Below are 15,195 nucleotides of genomic sequence, written 5' to 3'. Positions count from 1 at the left end.
TTTTCAGGAAAGTAGGATTGAATTGTTTCTCCTAATAGGTCAAACAAATAATCTTATTGCTGTATATACTATTTTCTTCTATGATCCAGGACTTAGTCCTTCCAAACTGTATTCTTAATAAGAAATATAATTGAAAAATTCATTTTATCACTTCAAAGAGTAAACGTATTCTTTAAAGATGCTAAAATTATGTTTTCGTGTTTTTACTTTTTACATTATGAATAGTAGAAATGTTTGTCATGCCATTAGATATGGTACTGATGTTAAGTTAATCAGTAATTAATGAATTTGACAGATATTAATTGAACTTCTGAAATAGGGAATGTATTATGCTAGGCATTATGAAAAATACAGAGATATAGAGGATAATACATGCCCTAAAACTGTGTTGTTCTAAACGATAGCCACTAACCATATGTGTCATGTGTGGGGCACTTGAAATATGGCTAGTCCAAATTGAGAAGTACTGTAAGTATAAAGTACAGAACAGATTTCAAAGACTCAGTACAAAAAATATAAAATAACTCATTAATCATTTGTTTATGTTGATTTTATAGAAATTATAATATTTGGTTATGGAGTGAAACAAAATATAGAATAATAAAATATAGATATAAATAATATAATAAAACATATTATTACTTACTCCATAAAGTTAATTTCACCCATTTAAGAAACATTTTTTTATGTGGCTAACTAGAATATTTCAAATTACTTGCCTGTGTCAAACCATATTTTTATGGCACAGTATTGCTCTAAATGATTTACAGTCCAGCAAAGTATGTAAAATCTGTACAGTTGACCCTTGAACAACTTCGAGGTTAAGGGCACCAACCCCTGCATAATCAAATATCTGAGTATAACTTTGACTCTCCCAAAACTTAACTATTATTCGCCAATAGTTGATTAAAAGCCTTACTGATGACATAAACAGTTGATTGACCCATATTGTATATTACATGTTTAATATACTGTATTCTTACAATAAATGAGAAAAGAACATTATTAAGAAAATCATAACGGATATATCCAAATACTGTATTTTAGTAGGTGGGAAATCATAGCTCCCTCTTATATATAAATCAGCAGAAGTAGGTGCAGTTTAATATTTTTACCCTATTATCAACTTTTAAAATAAAACTGAGACAGAAGGGAGCCTGTTTAAGATTATCCAGATTGGAATGAATTTTGTAACTTGAATATACTAGAAAACGGGAGTTAGACCCTCTAATGAGAGTTGTAAAGCGTAGTTGTGGGCCATGTCCCAGACTATTCAAATAATTTACTTTTCTGTTTAGAGTCATATCAGTGATTGAGACCAAAGTCTGGGAGGGGGGTGGGGCACGACGTGGGGGCGTGGGATTAAATAGCCAAGGTGCTATTTCAAGCCTGACAACTTCATTCTGTTGTATATTTCCAGTTGTGTTCATCCTAAAGCTGCTGTAAGAATCTGTTTTCCATTTCATAGTAATTTTCACTCTTTCTAGATGTTATTTTCTCAGCATTTTTCAGAAATCTGCTCCTTGATAGAAAATTATCTTTCTGTAGATATAACTCGATTTTAACTTAATTTCGCTAATATTCATGTTTGGAAGAAAAGTAAAATTGCTGTAAAGGACAAGTCAACTAGTATTTGTGGTTTAGACCTTTGTAGCTTTATTTTATTATATCTTATTTTTTTCCCTTTGGCAAAAAAAGAAAATCATAAGGAAAATGCATTTGCAGTAATGTGATGTATTTATAAATAAAAATCAGTGTATAAGTTGACCCAAGCATTTCAAACCTGTGTTCTTCAAGGGTCAGCTGTATACAAAATCACCTTGTAAGATAGTAAATGATTAGACTAATGGGAAAAACGGCGTACTAATAGTTGTTCAGATGAGGAAAATAGCTTTTCCGGAAGCCGGTACCAATAGAAAATTCATGGTGGTTATGGCATGTTATCTGAGCTTTGTAAGTTGGTAGAAATTTAGCCGATGGAAACGAAGAAAAAATACGTTATGATGATGGAATGGGATGAGTTGGACTTTGGGTGGTAGGCGTAGCTTAGCATGAATTCATAATTCATGTAATAACCATTATAATAATTCATAATGTCCCAAAAGTCTTTCAAGTGATTTACATGCCCTATATTACTAAATTCACAAATGAGGCTTTACCACTGTTCTCATTTTATAGGAAACTGAGGCACAGAAATTTTAGTCAACTTGCCCCTGGTCCCGTAGCTAAGGAAGTGTCTGGGCTAGGATTCAAACCCACAACATCTGCTTCCCACATGTGCAACCACTGTCTGCTCTTGTCTCTTGAGCAGATAAAACTAGGATTTAGATAACCTCCAGGATATAAGATGGATTTTAGGACTTCCATGTTCACCCCTGAAGTTGTACAATAATTTTATGTGTATTATGCCTTAGTGTAAAGGTGATATTAAAATTAAAAACTGATATGGCATGAATTCTGGTCAGTCACATTGAAAGTAGCCAGGTCAACAGAGGTGCTGGGTTATAGAGACATTAACTCTTTACTTGCTGGTTTGGGGGAGATTCTGGGGTTCCTGGGAGGCATTTGCAGGGTAGCAGAGTCTACTAAACCATTTATACTTAAAATTATATTTAAGAACAGTGTATCTATATAGGTGTGTACCCACCATCAGTTTTTCCTCTGTGCATTTTCACTTCCATCTTAGGGCCTTTGTACTTGTTCACTATGCTTAGGGCTCTCTTCCCTCAGTCGAGTAGCTGGTTCTTTATCATTCAGGTTCAGCTCATAAATCACCTCCTATAATTATCCCCCCCATCTCCTTATCTAAAGCCACTCTTTAACCCATTAGCCCTTTAAAATTTACTTCATAACACTTACTATTAATTGAAAGTAATGTATTTGTTCGTGAACTTTCCATTTGCATTTGCTCCTTGAGAAAGCAAGCTCTGCGAGTGAAAGACCTTGTCTCCTTGTTCTGGCTATACCATCGGTGACTAGAACAGTGCCTGGCACATCATAGGAACTTTAAATATTTGTGACTGGATCAAAGAGGAAAGGTCTGTACCATTTGTTAGGTTCTAAAAATTAGAATTAAAATGAGATTTTAAGAACTATGGACTTAATACTCCAATACTCTCGTCCAGTGGTTCACAGCCTCATTTATAAACACTTAGCTGGTGGGACCAGGAGTTGATTTGGATCAACACGAAGATTTGGGAGCAGAGGAAGAGAGGAAGGGGACACTGGGGGCCTTCTCCAGGTAGCTCCACTTAACACATTACCTCCTAAGGTCACTATGTTGTTCAGCTGCTATAGGGAGATCGGTGGGAGACAAATAAGGAGGCTTAGAATTTTCTGGCAGGAGGTGGTGAAGGCCTCACTGTGATAGTGGCAAACAATGGAAAGAAAGCCCATTATGTAAGAGAGGACAGACTTGAAGTCCAAAATGTGATACAAATTCAGCTCTCAGTTTTTGGTATTTTCTCTGATTTCATGAATCAACTGGCCAAATTAGCCAAGCCATACAATTTAGGGTTTTATATGGATTTTGCTCAGTAAAAGTCTGTGTGAGTGATTGTCCAGGTCTTTTGCACAAGTTCTTCCTCTGCCTTGATTCTGCTTGCCTGAACAAATCCTAGTGGTCATCCTTTACAGCTCTGTTGAGGTGTGACTTCTCCCAGGAAGCCTTCCTTGATTTCCCCTTTCATATCGACTTTGATGTGCTTGGTTTCCACAACACCTGTACTTCCCCTATTGCTGCAGTTACCGTATTGTATTATCATCACTTGTTTCTCAGTAGATATATATTTCTCTGTCTTTTTGTTTGTTTTTGCCCTCCTAAAGAGTCTCTCTAGACATCTTTTCCTCTAATCAACCCTCCCCACTAAATTTTAATATCACAGATACAGAGTATGCATATTTGTATTTTATAAACTAAAAGTGTAAAACATTTTCATTTTGCCCAAGAGCTAATTTTCTTTCAATTTGCATTGCCAGTGTCAGGCATACAGTACATGCTTGATAAATATTTGTGAATAATTAGAGGGATGAGACGATTTCTTCAAATCTTAAGACTGCCCAGTTTTGACACTGTGGATCTTGAAACTATATGGACATTTAAAAAAGATGTTTATTTATTTATTTTGAGAGAGGGAAAGAGAGCAGGGGAGGGGCAGAGGGAGAGGTAGAGAGAGAGAATCCCAAGTAGGCTCCACGCTCAGTGCGAGCCTGTTGCTGGGCTTGATTGCACAACCTCAAGATCACGACCTGAGTCGAAATCAAGAGTCTGGCCCTCAACAGACTGAGCCACCCAGGCGTCCCTGGCTTGCTTAAACATAGTACATTTTACTCCGCTGATCTTCATATATGAATCTACTGCTCATAGCCTTTGGTCCTTCCTTTTTCTTCCAGATGGGTTTGTATAGGGCTATCCAGATTCACCCTTTTGGTCCTTTTACATGCTTAAATCTTTACTAGAAGTTTCTTGGGTTCAGAAAAAAATCTGTGGCTATACAAGCTTTTCTCTCTTTTCAAAGTAATATACCCAAATGGGAATTGAAACCAGACCTTTAGTCTGTGAGGACAGATTTCTTCCAAAAAGTTCATAATTAAAAAAAAAAATTGACCTCAGCTTCACAGTAGTAGAATACCCTCTTTTTCAGGAAATGAAAATATCCCTATTATATGGAGCTTGGCATTAATGAACACTACATTATGCACACATTTGTACATGTAGCATAAATTACATGAAGGCATTTGTCAAAATTAAAAGTGCTTTTCACACAGAAGATAAGCAGTAACTATTTAGATGTATGTATATAAACATACACATTCCCATACACATAATTATAATCTGTGATCTTAATGTACTGCCTGATTCCCAAAGATGTGAAAACATAGGACCCTTTACTTCATGCTTGTGAAGGACTCTGTCTCATCCTTTAGCCTCCAAATTCCATTCATGCATATATTAATTCATTCAACAAACACTTTTGTATCCCATGGACCAGACATACAACAGTGTTCCTTTAGGTTCGGTCTCTTCCTCTTACCTCTCCACAGATTATTGTCAACCCAGAGGCCAGAATGAGCCTCTAAACCATCAGCCAGATCATTTTCTGACTTTGCTCCAAACCTTGCAAAGGCTCCTGGTTTCACTCAGAGTAAAAGACTGTGTCTGAACTTGACTCCCATTGATGCTAAGACCTTCTCTCCCCCACTCTTCACTTGTTCAACTCTCGCCACAACACCCTCTTGTTCTTGGAACTTGCCACACATGCTTCTGCCTCAGGTCCTTATGTTAGTGGTTCCCTGGCCTGGAATGTCCTTCCATCCATCAGATACCTACGTGGCCAACACCCTCACCTCCTTCAGTTCTTCGATCAAATTTCACCTTCTCTCTGAGGCTTACTCTGATTCTATTTCTTATTGCAATGTACTCCTACCCACACAAACCAACAATCCTGGTCCTCTTTAACTTGCTCTGTAGTTTTGCTTTCCTCTAAAGCATCGATACCTCCTAACATTTATTTCCTTGTTGATTATGTTTATCATAGGAACACTATTACTTCACCACTAGAATGTGAGCTTCTTGAGGGCAAGGACCTTTATCTGTTGTCCATTGCCACACCACAGGGCCCTAGAATAGTGCCTGGCATAGGTTAGGTGCTCAGATACATTGGTTGAATTAACTTTCAAATAGAGCTTGTATTTTCAATACACAAAGTGCGAAGAGCAAAGTGAGAAGTGCTGAGAAGGAAAATGAATTAGCATCAGAGGGTTGGCAGAATTTGTAATGTATGCTTACAGATGTGATAGCCAGCACAGGCTTCACTGTGGAGCCCCTTCTGGGCCGAAGAGTAACAGTGACAGGAAGCTCATCTGCCTGCGTGGCCAAGACAGCACCATGGTGAGGGAAACAACATGTTCCCAGACTACCATGGGCATGAGATTTTAACCAAGGACTCTGTGGCAAATGCTCATGGGAGGAGCAGAGAGAGGTGATTAGGTTTGAGAGATAAAGAGGATCTTCATGATAATTCCATTTCAATCTAATCTTCCGAAAATGGTCACATAATCAATACATGTGAAAATGTATGAAGGAAAAGAGTAAGGATTGGTCTCTACGTCTTTCCTAAGTTGTGCTTTAAACTTTCTTCTTTTACAAAATATTCAAGGAAATTCAGTTCACACCACGTCTATGTGTGCTTTGGCAGAAACAGGGCAATTTCAAAAAACTGTCAAAGATTCTTTTTTAGGTGGAAGGAAGTGGTGTGTGCGTATGTACTTCTGAAATCACATCACAAAGGTAACTGTGCCATTTGGTTATTTGTGCTAGGTTGAGTTGTGACTGCCTTTCATTCGTGTTTGTCTGCTGGGAGGCTTTGCTTTGAAGGAGAGGGGGGCTCTGGGTCTGGTGGTTGTTTTCTGTGGGAGGCTGTCAGGGCTGTAGTTTTCTAGTCATATCTACCCTACATATTTACGTAAGCCATCTGTTGACCCAAGTTTTGCCTAGTCTGAACTTCCTCTTTTAAAAAAAAAAAAAAACTGAACTCATGACATGTGATTTCTAGTAAATAATGATACTGCTTCAACACTTGCTTTCTCACCACATGAAGTAACTTGCGTTGTCAAAGAGAGGAAGCAGGCAGAGGCAGGTGCACCATTTACCTCATTAGAAGTGATATACTTCACCTTCTCACCACTTCGGATTGCCATCTCCCTGTCCTTTCAGGAATGACATGTTTTTCAGTGATTTTTTTCTAGGCATATGAGACACTAAGAGACGATCTCAACTACAAAACTGTGAAGACCCCAAGCTATTGAACATCTTCACACTCACAGTCTCTTCAATTCTACTTAGGCTTTTAGTTGTAATAATTTACAAAGTTGGATTAAGGCTCAAGAATGGAATGGGACTTAATAGTCCATTGCCAGCTATGAATAAAGCAGATTTTTTTTAAAGTTTGTTTATTTTGAGAGAGAGAGAGCAGTATGAGTGGGGAAAAGAAGAGAGAGAGGGAGAGAGAGAATTCCAAGCAGGCTCTGCACTGTCAGCACAGAGCCCGATGTGGGACTCAAATTCATGAACCATGAAATCATAACATGAGCAGAAATCAAGAGTCAGACACTTAACTGACTGAGCCACCCAGGAGCCCTGAAGAAAGCAGATTTTAAAAGGTGTCTGCTTTTAAAATAAAACTGTGCAAGAGGAATCAGTTTGTTGGCTTTTGCATGTGAGTGTTTGGGGGGGGTGTAGTGGAGCGGAGACATTGTAAACCTAATGGTGATTTTGGAATTTTCTGTAACTTAGTTTCATGCTTTCTATATTATAGTTAATTATAATAACATTTATGTTGCTTTATGCACCACCCCTGTCAATTATGGAAAGAAGTCATTAAAATCTTGGTAAGGAGAGTCAATTTTCTTTTTTAACCTGTGAAACATTTACAAAGCCCTGTCTCTCTTTCCAGTGTTGTAATTCTGGCTCTCCTTGGCTCTTTGCTGACATGCCCTCTGTGACTGCAGTCTTACCTTCCTCTGAGCCATCAGAATGGCCTTCAAAGACAGTCTTGACTATGTCACTGAAAAATCTAGTTTATATTGTACATGAGATGTTTGAGGGTGAAAATGATCAAAACTGGTTTAGTTAGAAACAGGATCCTTTTCTGGAAGCAGCTTTGCCCACCAACTTAATCAGAAGAGCACCTTTCCCTTCTCTTGCCCTTCTCCTTCTTATTCATCTACCCCTTCCCTTTTCTTTGTCCTCTTCCCTCTCCTCCTCTTCTCCCTTACTCTTCTCTATCTTCCCCTTTCTTTTTATCTGTCCATCTTGACCCTTCCTCCTCATTCTTCCTCCTTCATGGTCTGTTCATACAAGGGAAGGTTTTCTGTGCTCAGCAGGCAGTATAATTAAACCAGGAATCGTGCCCTACAATTCTTGTGCCCAAGAATTGTTTTATAAAGCAAACTCATATATTCTTGTCTCTCTGGGAAAATTTAACAAAAAAAGTAATTGATGTGTTTGCACTTATTCTCCTAAAATAATGTTTACTAAGTAAAAGATGATGTTCATTAATTCAAACAATTTCTAGCTCATGAACTCCAATCATAATGTTTTTGTGTAGAAATGTCAGTCAACATGTCAAATACTAATTAAATACCAACTATATATGAGATACTATGTAGGGCCTAAAAGATAATAGTAATATTGGTCAAAGTCCTAGCGTTAGGAAATTACAGTCCAGTTCAGGAAATAAAACACAAACACTTTAAACATTATAAAACAATGCAAGAGATAGATAATAATAGAATACAACAATCTAGTAATATCACAGGACAGAAACTGGTGATTAACTGCAAATGAATGGTGGAGATGTTAAGTGCCAGGACATTTCAGAGAAGGGAGTGATCTCTGTGGCCGAGGTAACCTGGGACACTTCACAGAGCAAGACAGATGTAGAGAATGTTTAGGTCCTGGAAAGGACAGAGAAAAAAGCAGCAAGTTCCACACAAGAAGGATAGCTTGAGCTGAACTTTGAAGTGGCAAAGTAGATGATGTGTTTTATGAAAGGACAATGTGTAGATCTGTGTGGTTTGAGTAGAAGATTTGGAAAAATCACATTGGAAATAAATTGGGGAAAGATTATGGAGGGCTTTGAATGCCTTGATAAGTCAATCAAATGTCTCCGTGAAATTTTTACACAATTTGTCAAAATTCGTCGAAAGAATGTGATTGGTTTCATGACACAAAGGACATGTGTGAAGTAGAGATTCAAACCAGAAATCCTTAGCGTATAAGCAAACAAAAATATCCCTTGGCCACTGAGGATGGAGAAGTAGGTATCTTATTAATTGATAACTAAGCTAATCTTTTATCCTATAAATAATTGGAAAATGTTAACCAGGAGGGTGACATGATCAAATTTCATTAGCGTATCATTGTGACAGGGTATAAGAACAACTATGAAAGAGATGAGTTTAGCAACAGTAAAATAAAGGGCTAACGAAATAGTCCATGGGAGAGATGGCCTGATATTAAGACCATGGTGGTAAGGATGGCAGGCAGAGAACAGAGTCAGAGAGCAATTTAGGATTTGGGACCAACTGGACTTGGTGATAGAGTGAATTTGTGTGGGGATTGGGAGGTAGCAGGACATTAGGAGCCAGAGAAAGTTGTGGTGGGGGGGTGCTTCCTAGGGTGCCTCCTAGGACACCAGTTTCAGTGATGGTCCTGTGATACAACATAGAGTTTCACTGACTTTAGTTTGGAATTGCGTTCAAACTTGCATTTCATTTCCGTTCCCCCTAATATTGCCCTAAACAATAGATGGTTGTTACTTCCTTTTTGAAGGCTTACCACCAGCTCCCTTTACTGCCCTACATCACACCCTGGCAGGGTGGTTTTCTCAAAGACAAATGTGGTTTTATCAGTCTTATACATAGCATATAAAGCCCTTCACAAATCACCACAACTTACCCTTCAACCCCTTCATATTACATTTACTCAAGTGACATTTTTTGCTCCAATGCCACTTAAAGTCTCATTTCTTTTACACATTATGGTCTTAACTACCTCAGAGGCTCTTCCCACAGCTGCCCTTGGGACAGCACTGACTCCACACTTAGCTCTATGATCATCTCTTTAGAAGAGCACAGTTAGGTAGTGGGCCTCCTCGGGGCTGGAGGCATAACTCGCTTAATTTTGTAAACCCATCTGGTATGCATTCAATAATGTTTTTGTCGAACTATTTAACGAATAAGTGAACGCATTTATTAAATAAATGAATGCTGGGGAAATTGATAAGACAAATGAAGGAGCCTTAACAGCTGACAAAAGCTTTACCTGTTTCCTTTCCCAGCTAACAGTTAACAGTTAGCAAAAGCCTGTCATGCCCTCAAAGGAATGACTAATATGGGGATTTTACAGCTGTGGTCAGACCTGGAAGATGTTTGTGGCTATCCAGGCCTTTGCCGGTAACATTCGTATCACTCTTTCTGGTAGAAAGTCTACTCCTATCTATAAGCCAAAAAAAAAAAAAAAAAAAGAACAGAAAAGAAAAGAAAAGAAAAGAAAAAGAGAAAAAACAAAACAAAAAATCATCAGGAAGTTAGAAAACAAATTCGAAATTGGATATTAGAATCTAATTCTAGAATCTTGAAATCAGAACACACTAGAGAAAAATAATGCTCAGAGTTGAACAGGCACTTTGACAGGTCTTGAGAATTGACCAAAACTCTCTGGGATTGTAATTTAAAAGTGGAATAATAGAGAGAGGAGGTAGAACTTCATAAAAGTGTTAACAGTGCTATGTATCTTTGACTTGTTCGGCTGCTTTTAAAATGAATAGTGTTTCCCACGTAGCTGCATTTATAGATCAAAGGCATCTGCTTTTGCCAGAATTGCTTGGAATAGTGGGCAAAGTTTTAAGCATATTAAGAGTAGTTACCATTTACCCAGTGTTTGCTATGTTCCAGACATATTTGAAGTGCTCTGTATATTTTGTGTCACTGAAACCTCACTGTAGTTAGGGTACAGGTACCGCTTTGCCTATTGGTAGATAAAAAAAATGAACACGGAAACATTAATTTCTAAATTATATTTATCCATTCCAGACTGATTTTGACAACTTTTCTTTATTGACTTAATGTATATGCTACATATATCTTCTGAATTATCCAGAACCTTTCTCAGCCTATCTGTAGCCATCTCTGAAAGCCTCTTCCTTCTATCTGTCCAAGCTCCTTAAATCAGTTGGGGTTTCCTGAATTGGTCTTTCTGGTGATCAGGGTCCTGAAGCTGTCTCCTTTTGTGAATGACTCCTTCAAAGGCTGAGAGATATTTAATCTCTTCCTCTTGACAAAGCCACAATCAAATTAAAACCTTAAAAAGAGCCATTTTCCAAGGAGCAATTGAAAAAAAAAATAATGAAAATAAAACATAAGCTTGGCTGCAAGCAAAATATGCACAGTTTTAAGACTAAGAAAGACCTGAGCTTAAACAAAGGTATGGATTCGGGTTTCTTCTGGGTTTGGTAGTGGTCTGATTTCATTTTGAAGAAACTTAATTTCTAGATTTATCTCTAAGTTAGACCACTCTTGGTCAGCTCTTCTTGTCCTGATCTCGGTTCTTTCTCTCTCTTTCTCTCTTTCACTTTAATCTTACTTCTCTGTGGGTTTATGCTGGTCTTCAGATTTCTCTACATAAAGGCATTTCCTTTTATTGTGTGGGCCAAGCACTCTGCCTAAGCTTTCAGGAAGTTCTACACTTGACTGTGCTGTTACAACAATATCAAGATGAAAACAGCAAGAGGATATGTATTGGCTGATATTGGTGTCTTTTAATTTATTTATTTTAAAAGCCTGTGTAGAGAATATTTTGAGGGTATCTGAGTTATAAGTCATCATCAAAAAGCAAGGGGCGGGGATTTTCAAAAGCACACAAAAATAGAGAAAATAATGAATTTACATCGACCCATCATCTTCTGCCATTCTTGTTTCCTCTAACATCCCTGGGTTTTTTTGTTTTTTGTTTTTTTGTGGTTTTTTTTTTTTTTTTTTTTTGGATATTTTAAAGCAAATCACAGATACTATGTCACTTTACTTGTAAATAACTCTCTCTGTTTCCTAAGAGGTAAGGACTTAAAAAAAGACCACAATACCATTGCTACCCCCAACAATATTAGCAATTCTTACTTGATTTTCTCTTTTTATAATTTTCTCTTTTTATAGTTAATTTGTTCAAAAACAAGGTTCAAGAAATGTCCACACATTGCATTTGTCTGTGTCTCTGCCACAATTGGTTGAATTTTCAGCGTAGCTCGTGTGCTTGATTTCAAGCTACCCTCCCAGCATACTTTGCGGGTAGGAACCATCGTCTCTGTCTCAGAGAGTGTAGTAAGCGAATCTCAATGACTTGCCTCAACTTGCACGACCTCACAGGGCCAGAGGCTGTGTCAGGACCCACTTCAAAGTCATTCCTGTTTCATGTAGTCCCATGTCCCTTTTTCCCTGAGCAAGCCAGATCCTTGCTTACATTACATCTGCCACTTTTATTACGATGTCATGCTGCCTCTCATACCCTCTGCCCCTTCAGGGTGTTTGGCAATTCTAGACTTTTCAAAGAGCCAGACTGGCCGTACCTTTTGCTGAAACTAAGTTTTGGAATAGAGCAGCCATAGACTACGATGGTGGTTTCCTTTGCTATTTGGAATTTTTCAGAAGCAGATTTTCTCTGTCAACTTGGTGTGAAACGTGCAGTCACTTCTGAACAGCTCAAAAAGGTCTTCTGTTTAACTCACGTGGTGACATCAGTTCACAGAACCTCCTTTCCAGAGCAGAGATCATCACTGTCCTTTTAATATGATGAAGGCTCCAGCTTTCTCTGGCTTAGGTCATGAGTTCGCATTCCTTGCTTTTTGATGATGATTTATAACTCAGATACCCTCCAAATATCCTCCACAGTTTTAAAAGAACAAAAATATGTTACATATACATTTATAGCAAAAGATGGTTCCTAGCAAATAAAAGGGAGTGTTCAGTTATACTGCTTTTTTTCTAAATTTTGGAATTGCAAGAACTTTTCTTTTTGAAGGACGATAACATACCAGCTTTAAATAAAATGGATTCACATGGTGAGGGAGTTATTCTCTTTCCAATCTTTTCCCTGATCTTCTGAGTAGATCTCAGGTTAGTGTTAGCATATTTTCACATCTCTCTAACACAAAATCTCCCCTGTTAACAAGCAGAGAATAATTCTTAGGCTCAGAAATCTTGGCTGGCAACAGAATTCAACAATATTGTTTAATTGTATTTATTTTTAAGATTTTCATGTGGTTATTTAAGTGAAATGTTTTTTCCACTTATGATTCAAATATGGGTTCCTTTTAAAACTGTATTTTGTAGGTTGGGTGCTTCGGTGGCTCAGTTAGTTAAGTGTCCAACTTCAGCTCAGGTCATGATCTCGCAGTTTGTGGGTTCAAGCCCCACAATGGGCTCTGTGATGACAGCTCAGAGCCTGGAGCCTGCTTTGGATTCTGTGTCTCCCTCTCTCTCTGCCCCTTCTCTGCTTATACTTGCTCTCTCTCTCTCTCTCTCAAAAATAAGTAAATAAACATTTTTAAAAAACTGTATTTTATAGGTTAAAAGCAGTACTTCTAAAGAAAAAAATTAAGTAATGACAGCTATTATTTTGAGCACTTATTATATACAATGTCCTGCTTTAAGTTACCTGATAGAACCCAGTGTTTTCAGGGTGCCTGCCTGGCTCAGTCAGTAGAGTGTATGATTCTTCATCTTGGGGTTGTGAGTTTCAGCCCCATGATGACTATAGAGATTACTTAAAATAAATAAAAAAAAGAATTCAATGTTTCTGTCAATGACACTACGAAGCAGGTCCTATTATCATGTGGTAAGTGAGGAAAGCGAGGCACGAAGGAATACTTTCAGATCACAAGTTTAATAAGTAGTAGGGTTAGGAGCTGAGCAGAGCTCTTTCCCTTCACCTAATACTGGCTCCCAGTCCGGAGCAGTAAAGTGGATATATGTAAATGGTGAGTGTAACACAAGAAGTACTAGAATCGTTCAGAGAACATCTTGCCTTACAACCTTCACGTTCCATACATGTTTTAACTTACAGGTTAAAAATAAATGACCTGTATCCTTACAAATGTTATTTTACGTATGATATCCATCTCTTAGTGTGTACATTTTTGGCCAAACTATTTTACCTCTCTACACCTCAGGTTTCTCATTGTAAAGTACCTCATTGTAGTTGTACCTAACAACTACCTCACAAGGTTGTGGATATAGTAGACTATACCAAGGTCATATGATATACTTTAAATGCCTGCGGTAATTACCGGTACATGATAAATAGCACAAAATAGTAGCTGATATCATTATCTGGAGGCAATATTATTTACTGTTTGGGTTAGGGCTTTAGACCCAGGTTTTAAGACCATGTTACCTCAGAGAAGTGACATCTGTGAAATGGGGATGACAGTTATTCAAACTCTTGTCATGCGTTTGGAATGAAATGATAATAGGGGCGCCTGGGTGGCGCAGTCGGTTAAGCGTCCGACTTCAGCCAGGTCACGATCTCGCGGTCCGTGAGTTCGAGCCCCGCGTCGGGCTCTGGGCTGATGGCTCAGAGCCTGGAGCCTGTTTCTGATTCTGTGTCTTCCTCTCTCTCTGACCCTCCCCCGTTCATGCTCTGTCTCTCTCTGTCCCAAAAATAAATAAATGTTGAAAAAAAAATTAAAAAAAAAAAAAAAAAGAAATGATAATAGTTACCTGTTTAGCCCAATTCCACTTACATTGCTTTGGATCTCTAGCATTCCTTTTCGGTTCTTTATCAGAAATTCCATCTCTCTGCTTATATTCCCCATCTGTTCTTACATGCTGTTCACTTTTTCCATTAGAGCCCTTAGCACATTACTCCAAGTTTTCTAAACTTTTTGGCTTGATAATTCTAACATCCTTGACATATCTGGGTCTGGCTCTGACACTTTTGTTTCCTCAATTTGTGGTTTTGCCTTTTAGTAGATCTTATCATTTTTACTTGATAAGTGATCCTGATGTACTGGGTAAAAGGAACTACTTTAAATAGGCCTCGAGTAATGTGATAGTAAGTGTGGGGTAGGGGAGCTGTTCAATAGTCTTATGATGAGGTCTCAGTGTTCAATGAGCCTGTACCTCTGTCTATGAACTTCACATGTGCGTCTTAGCCCACTTCCTAACTTCCCCAGCCTGTGGAACAGGATGGCTACAGGGCGTTGGAGTTGAGTAGTTCCCTTCCCCCATGGAAAGTGTTAGAGGGACCAGGGAGGCAAACCATAAGAGACTCCAAAATACAGAGAACAAACTGAGGGGTGCTGGAGGGGTGTTGGGTGGAGGGATGGGCTAAATGCGTGATGGGCATTAAGGAGGGTCTTGTTGGGCTGGGCGCTGGATGTTATATGTAATGATGAATCACTAAATTCTACTCCTGAAATGAAACTAAATAAAGAAATTAAAATTAAAAATTAAAATAATAAACAGTTTAAAAAAAAAAAAAAAGAAAGTTAGAGGGACCTAGATTTGGGTATTTCCCTTCTCTAGGGTCAGTTAGGCTCTAATAAAACCCCAGCAGATCAGGCTCTGGTTATATAGTTTCAACTAAGGATAGACATTGTTAAGAAGAACAGAACTCTCTGGTATGTTTCAAAGCGGTTC

The 15,195-nt window shown here is 38.2% G+C and overlaps 1 protein-coding gene across 1 annotated transcript in view; it reads left to right on the top strand.

The window, feature by feature from the left end:
* Positions 1–15,195, top strand: part of DTHD1 (death domain containing 1) — a 63,853-nt gene that overhangs the window by 33,303 nt on the left and 15,355 nt on the right.

Source organism: Leopardus geoffroyi, chromosome B1 (genome assembly GCF_018350155.1).
Source record: "Leopardus geoffroyi isolate Oge1 chromosome B1, O.geoffroyi_Oge1_pat1.0, whole genome shotgun sequence".
NCBI lineage: Eukaryota > Metazoa > Chordata > Mammalia > Carnivora > Felidae > Leopardus > Leopardus geoffroyi.
Note: the sequence above shows the minus strand (reverse complement) of the source record. Positions and strands in the feature narration are given on the sequence as shown.